This window comes from Phalaenopsis equestris, unplaced genomic scaffold (assembly GCF_001263595.1).
Source record: "Phalaenopsis equestris unplaced genomic scaffold, ASM126359v1 Scaffold000036, whole genome shotgun sequence".
NCBI lineage: Eukaryota > Viridiplantae > Streptophyta > Magnoliopsida > Asparagales > Orchidaceae > Phalaenopsis > Phalaenopsis equestris.
The window spans coordinates 3,266,097-3,273,933 of record NW_018164478.1 but is presented as its reverse complement, the minus strand read 5'-3'; positions in this window follow the sequence as shown (position 1 = coordinate 3,273,933).

The following is a 7,837-nucleotide window of genomic DNA, read 5'->3' as shown; positions in this document are numbered from 1 at the left end:
ATGGTGATGAAGGTTAGCCCTTAAAAGAGAAGCATAATAATAAGTTAAGTGTTGCCGAGATGAGAATGATTAGGTGGATGAGTGGCTTTACACTTAGAGACAAAATGTGAAATGAATATATCTGTGATAGGGTTGGTGTAGCTCCTATGACAGACAAAATTAGAGAAAGTCATCTTAGATGGTTTGGTCACATTAAACGTCGACCATCTAATGATTCAATTAAGAGAGTAGATGTTTTAGATTCGACTTGTGTTAAGAAAGGCAGAGGTAGACTTAAGAAGAATTGGGCTTATTCTATAAATAATGATCTTAAATTACTAGAACTAAATGAAAATATGACACTAAATAGGATGCAATGGAGAAAAAGGATTCATGTAGCTGACCCCATATAGTGAGATTAAGGCTTTGTTGTTGTGGTTGTTGTTGTTGTATTTGTCTACTTTCATTATGTTTTTTTCTCTTTTTAATTATACCTCTTCTCTGAATCATTTTGATGCTCTACGAAAGAGGGATAATTAGAGAAGAGAATTATAAAATAAAAATTATATAAGATGATGACTCTGAGTTAAAAAGTATCAAAATAAAGTTGGAGACTTAAAGTTAAAAATAACCAAAATAAATATGGCAACTCCAAAGAAGAGAATCTCTCTTCATATTAGGAGTATTGCTTACATTTTTGTGACATGTTATTCATCTTTATGTCACTTTTATTATTTTGGGACCTTGGAATTCAATTAATGTTTCAGTTATTAAAGTTGGCAACTTGATGTTACTCCATCTTCTTCACACTCACAGCATTTCATTTCTTCTTTTTCATATGTATTTGGTATTATCGTATACTTTGATAGAATATAAATCTTGTTCTTGATCTTGATTGTGTTATTTTATGATTGGCAGAAATAGAAGGTCAAAAAATAATTGCGATTGAATCCTCTTAAGGAAACACTATTTTATTTTGCCTAACTTATCTTTCATGCAGAATAAGGGATCATTCCCTTTGGCTTCTTTCACCATCCTATTAAGATAACCCTTACTAATATAATGTCTACCAAGGCATCTGCCTTATGCCCTCCTCCGAGGAAGGGGAGTTGTGCATATGGAACTTTTCCTACTACGGTTGCTCATATATGTATTCTCACATCTTCAAAGAAGAGACCACTACCATATGATAATGCGCTACAACAACCTTTTATTTTCTCTAGACTATCTGGTCATCCATTTGTCTTCTCTAGATTGTTTACTCCCATGGTTGGTGCACCACTTAGTATTTCTAAGTGTGTTGTAGTTATTCATACAGTTTCATCTTTGGTTGGTTCACTTGTTGTCACACCTTCCTTTGCTTTTGTTCTTTCTGAGGCTTTTCCTATCCCTGGTTTAGGTAGAAGAGCCATAAGGACTAAGAATAGATTGTTGTAGACTTAGTAGCAAGAACAACAACATATCTCTTTTCTTATCTCAGTTTCAGCCTATAAGGATGTTCAAATCTGTCTGGTTAAAAATCCTTTTTCTGGGCCTTCTACATATATAGACAATATTCCAACCAGGATTGGTAGGAGATATCTTCATCCTTGAGACCCACAGGGTTCTAAGCTATAATTCTTGATGATGGCACAACTACTAAACTTTTGAATAAGAATACTGTAAGGTCATACTCCTCTTTTAAGGGTAAAAGGTCACATTGGTGATGAGAGGTTCCTTTCTCATATCTCATGTCTATTTAAGCATGATGTGTTAATTTCTATGCTTCTCATAGGACCATCGTGGTAGAAGACTGTGCAATGCTCACACATCCATTACAAGGCTCTGGTATCTGCCTTCCATTGTCTAACGTGTAGAACCCACTCAGATGTCATATGGGACACTTAGTGTGGCATCTAAAAGTTGTTATACCAGTTATTGTACCAGATGCTAGTGTAAGGGCTATGCCTCTTGTACCTCTAAATTAAAAGAATGAAAATAAAAATATTTTGAGTTACTTTCTTCTTCTTTGTGAAAAAATAATATAGTTGTGTCATATTCTGATAGAAGGAGACCTGTGAATACCTTCATAGGACTCATCTTTTTGTTAAAAAATAAATATATATGAAAAGATAAATATTATCATATTTTGGCCAGAAGGTTGTGGTTCAAATAGATTCCTACCACAACACTTCCTAATGTATTGGATCCAATTAAAGAGAAGATAGAGATGGCTCTATAAATTAGTGTATCTCAAGTTCATCATGTCTTAGACCTGCCTCGAGTGAACCCTGTGGCTAGTGACCTCTCTGATTTTTTAAAAGCCTTTCTTAGTGTTGATGTTCTCCTAAGAAAAGAATTGCAAGATTTTGAGATGGCCTCCCATCATATCATGATACTAGAGTGGAAAGGTCTACTGTTGAACATCTTTCTCAAAATCTCAACAAAATAGAATATAATGAGTTTACTAAGGCTCAATATGTCATCGTGATTAATCGAAGGATCAAAGGATGGAATTATCTCTCTTCCTCAAATCCATTTTTCTCTTTTAACTGCTCATGTGGCAGCATTGCAAGTCAATAAAACAAGATCTGATGTATTCTCGCCTCATGCAGGTTAAGATGCTCTTGACCTTACTCGTTTTACCTCTAATGCATGTCAGAACTACGCTAGTTCATGTCTCTTCATTTTATGTTGCTCCGCCAAATTATTCTACTTCTGACATGCATTTGTAAACTCTAGTAAATGCTATGGTTTAGGCTGCTTTGGCAGTTTAATAAGGGGATATTATCATGAGAAAGATTAGACCATATTTAGAAGCATACATGCATATTCCTAACCCCCAAGGATTTGTTCCTCCAAGATTCAAATATTTTATGGGGTTGGAAACACCAGACAACATATTGCTCATATTAGAGCACTTTATTGCAATTTAGGTAATAAGGTTGTGTTGCTCCTTTGCTTGTTCATCACTAGTTTGGTAGGAATTGCTTTTGAATGGTATACTGATTTACCAAACAACTTTTAGAAAGTTCTCTACATTATAGCATGAAGAGATTTTTGTGGCACGATATTAAGTTTTGTATTTTTTATTTGATTTTGACATAATAAAAGCCTAGTGAAACCTTTTTGGATTTTATTTTTAATTGGAGAAAATAGAACATGAAACATGAGCCTAACTCCAAGAGCAGCATGATAATACTTTTCTCATGGGTTAAGATAAAAACCCCAAAATCAAACTTATGCAAAATGATCTCTATCAAAACTGTTGAGATATTGTTAGAAAAGGTTACTAGCATGTAAGATAGTGTAGAATCATTGGACTTCGGAGAAGATATTGATGAGGCCAAAGTCTTTTGTTATGTGTACTTCAAAGAAGGTGGAAGAGAGCATGGCTTTAAAGACATTATACATAATAAATTAGTAATATCTATAGATATAGCTCATCCATCACCTCTGAAGTGAAAATTTCAATCTATTGAGCATTGAAAATATAAGGCATTTAATTTTAAGAAAGAATGCCTTAAAAATAATTAATTTTTTTTATAAATAAGACATGTAGCAGCCTCCACCAAAAAGACCTAATGAGGTGGAGAAGTCTGAAGAACCCAAATATTCCCCATACTATAAGCATTTGGGGTGTGCTCTAGAAGAATACTTCCACTTCAAAGAAAAATCGAGGCACAGCACAAGACCAAGGAGAGCAAGATTTTTGAGTACTACTTGGAGAAGCCTAGGGGCAAGGACTGACTAAAGTTATTGCGACTACTCCAATCATGCCTTCCATTGATGTTAAAGATGAATTTTCTTTCTGTTTAAATGCAAATGAAAGCACAAAAAAGAATTGTGATATTCCTCATGACAAATCTTGCACTTTTATTGATGAAATGAAAGATGAACATTCTAGTTGATCATTATCTATCATGTTTATTTAATTCATTCTTTTGATATTGATGATGATGAGGAGGAGGAGGAGTAGTAGGAGGATGAAGATGATGATGGTGAAGAGTAATATCCATTATTGCACTCCCTCAATGGTACATATCACAGTGTTATGATCTTAGTGATTCATAAGAAGATGCATGTGGGCTCTCTAATCATAAAAGCATTTATGTAGGGGCATTGGTCAAGTGTTCTATTAGAGATAGTCCCTCTAGGTCACCTAATGAGAATATTCAACAAGTGCATTTAAGAAATGGCAAAGTGCTTCCCCCAAGGAAAGTTAAGCCTACTATACAAGATAAAGGTAAAGCTATCATTATCAAAGAGGTTGATGATAAGTCCAATATTCTTAGTCAAAGTAATGGAACTAAACATCCCTTTAGTAAGGTTGATTATGTTATTTGGCGCATCATAAGAATATTTCAACATATGTAAGCATCTATTATGCACTTATGTTATCCTCTAAGAGAGAGAAACTTTGGTGAATGCTCTATTAGAGCCCAAAGTCTTTCATGCTTATTACACCGATGAAAAGATGAAGCTGAAGGTTGCATCCTAAAATGTAGTTACCGTCGCCTTTTTTGAAAATCTATTGTTTAGCATTACGGATCATAAACGTCCATTATATATGATAGCTTTGGTTACGGTATTCCTTTGACTTGTATACTTGTCGATCTAGGCACTTTTATAAATATCTTTAGCATCTGTACCCTTGAGCAACTTTTCATAAATACAAAGTGGTTATGCTCATATAGCCTCATGCTTAAAGGCTTCAATGAGAAAGCTCAAAAGACTTTAGGTTTAATAACTCTTCCTCTTCAATTTAGAGAGTTTAAGAATGAAGCAAAATTCCACGTATTGATGGCAATACATCCTCTAGAGCTTTGCTTGGATTTCCATGGATACATGAATATGAGATACTACCTTCAACCTTATACCAATGTATCAAATACATGTATGTAGGAGAATATTTCTCCATTTAAGGTGATATTCAACCCTTCTTTGTTAATGAGATAAACATATATGATGATGTTGAGTATTATATACCCCCTAAAAGGGTGTTCTACCAACCTCAAATATCATAAGATTTCACAAGCCCCTCTACTTATTAATTACCTTTTGGTTAAAGGAAAGGAGAAGTAAGGCAAGATGAAAGGTATCATGCCTTAAAGCTATCAAGACATGATCAGGTTTTCCCTATTATGACACATTATAAAATAAAAATAGAAGCTATATCAAATATTAATTCTGAATCATTAAAGGTCTCACAAGTGAATAACATAAGAAATTTATGTGATCATGATTGTACAATGTTAGCCCAGAATTAAGAAGATGATTGCGAGGAGACATCCTTGGAGCCCTTGCCTAAAAATATATTGTCAACATTTGTAATCCCTTGTTTTTCTAATTTGTTATAAATAGCTGAGTTGTTGATTATTGAAACAATGCCACAAGGACACTACATGAACATTACGACTACAAGTGTATCAATGGTTCATGAGTTGTGTACTTCTTATGTACCTCCTAGATTTAAATCTAGAAAGAAAGACTTACATTGGTATAGATAGGAAAATTGGGTTTATATTTAATCAAATGACCAATTAACCAACTAAAGCTCAATGAATTTAATTTTAATTCAAATAAGCTAGATGAGTGTAAACACGCCGTTGATTTTATCAAGCTTGTATTTGAATAGCTTCAGGTGAGTTTAATCTAATTTCTTATTAATGGGTCATGATTGAGTTAATTACACTAATTGGCCAATTTAAATCTAGTTTGAATTTGGATTTTCAAATCTAAAATAGGTTTTTTGGAATATTTAGTAATGTTTGATTTATTTATAACATGAATTTCAAAGGAGTCCCAATCTATTATGCTAGGTCAAAGTAGGTTAAACTAGAGTTGATAAGTATGAATCCTACTCAGGGATGGTTTATGATGCTTTTAAGTGTATTGAGTTTATCATTAACCAATTTTTTAGTAAATAATGTTCAGTTTGATTAATGGATCCCATATTATCAACATAGGTCTAGTTGGTCAAATTAGGTTAATAAAGTCACTTTAGCTTAGATGTGAGCCAATGAATGGTCCTAAAGCTTCTAAAATAAATCATAAGGCATTGATTCAATTATAAGTTTCACAAGATTAGATTCCATAAAATTTAACTCCATGTATGTTGAGTCCTAAAGGACTTTGGTTTAATTTCCTGCTCTTGATGACCTAGTAATGGCTAGCTCAACTTCATTTTGATGAGTTGAAATACTAGGCTAAATTCATCTTAAACCATTGAAGATTGAATTGTTTTGATTTTGGGTCTGGTTAAACCATAACCTCGTTACTAGAAAATCTGCAAAAAAGAACTGATAAAGGAACTCCTATGCCATGAAAAGGTCCTAAAGTCTACGGCTAAGCAAAAATAAGAAGTGTATTAAGCTCATTAAAAAAGTTGAGTTCAAGAATATTTTATAGAGTTTTCTAAGTGATAGTTTAGAGTTGGATTATATACCCATATTGAATGTGAGGTTTGATTCCCTCTAAGGAAGCAAGGATGCTTTCATTTTAACAAATATATTAAGAGAGTTTTTCCATCTATAGAAAGTGAGGAAATGATTCTTTAAATAGAGTGAATTACATAGTATAAGAAGTGCCTAGGCATGAGTATCCTCTAAAAATGTCTAAGTTTCAAATTTTAATGGCATCCATCTTGCTCTACAGCTTAATTTATATTCATCATACATTTACTATATCATTACCATGCTTTCATTTTGATTTTTATCAAAGAAGTAAATTTTTTTATTCTTTTTAGTTAAGTTAACTATCTCCATTATGCTTAAATATTGTTACAATTACACTTGGTATAGATTTATGCATATCAATACAATCTATTTCTTAGTGAAAATACCATTTTAATTTTTTATAATACTGTCACATTAGCTTGTTTAGTGCTATTACTCGCTATACTTATAAATTATTAAATCCTTAAAGTCTCATTTAAAAACCTAATTTGGTCAAGTTATTACATTTATAGAATTACTTTATTATTAACAAGTTTGAGTACTCATAGTTGAGTATCATACATTCATATTATGCCTAATATAAATCACTAATCTTACATCATATCACATTTTATTTTGTTTCACCAACATCTAAGTGCCCTGTTATTTTAATTAGTTGTTCTCTATTTTTTTATCTATTATTGTAGGAACTAAAAAAATTAATTAGTGAAGTTGAAGAGACAATTTACATTGATTTTATCATAGCTGAACATTTATTTAAGAGATTCATTTTTAAAATATAGTTCTCATTGTTAAAATTATGGGATTGCATAAGACTTAAAATATGTGGGTATTAATATTGGTTAATGTGATTACTTATATTTATTAAAATAACTCATACAATCATTTGTATTATTCTCTACCTATGATATATCTTTGCACCTAAACTTATTATGTGTTTATTTTTTAAATTACATTTCCAAATTCTTAGCCTCTACATATTACTTATTTATTATATTTGTTGCTTCTAATATTGTAATTTTTATTGCTGTAATGCACTTGAATTGGTGAAGTTTGTGTAAGAGAAAATTTTAATAAGAAATTTTTTAGATGCAAAAATGTTACAGGCACAATTAGTCTCATCTCGCCCAACCCCATTAAGTCTGTTTATATTATCATTAAATATCAAAGCTATTGTTCATGATTAGGGCGGTCGAAATGGCTCCTTGTTTGCAAACAGCTTGGGTTGGGCTCGTTAAGAAGTTTGTGTTCGGCTCGTTCGCTAAGTTAAGGAGCCGAACACGAACAACACGAAAAAATATTTGCGCGTTCATGTTCGACTCGTTTTGACTCGAAAAACCACTAATTAATTAATTAATTAATTAAATTATTATTATTATTATATACATATATATATATATATATATATCTCTTTGATGAGT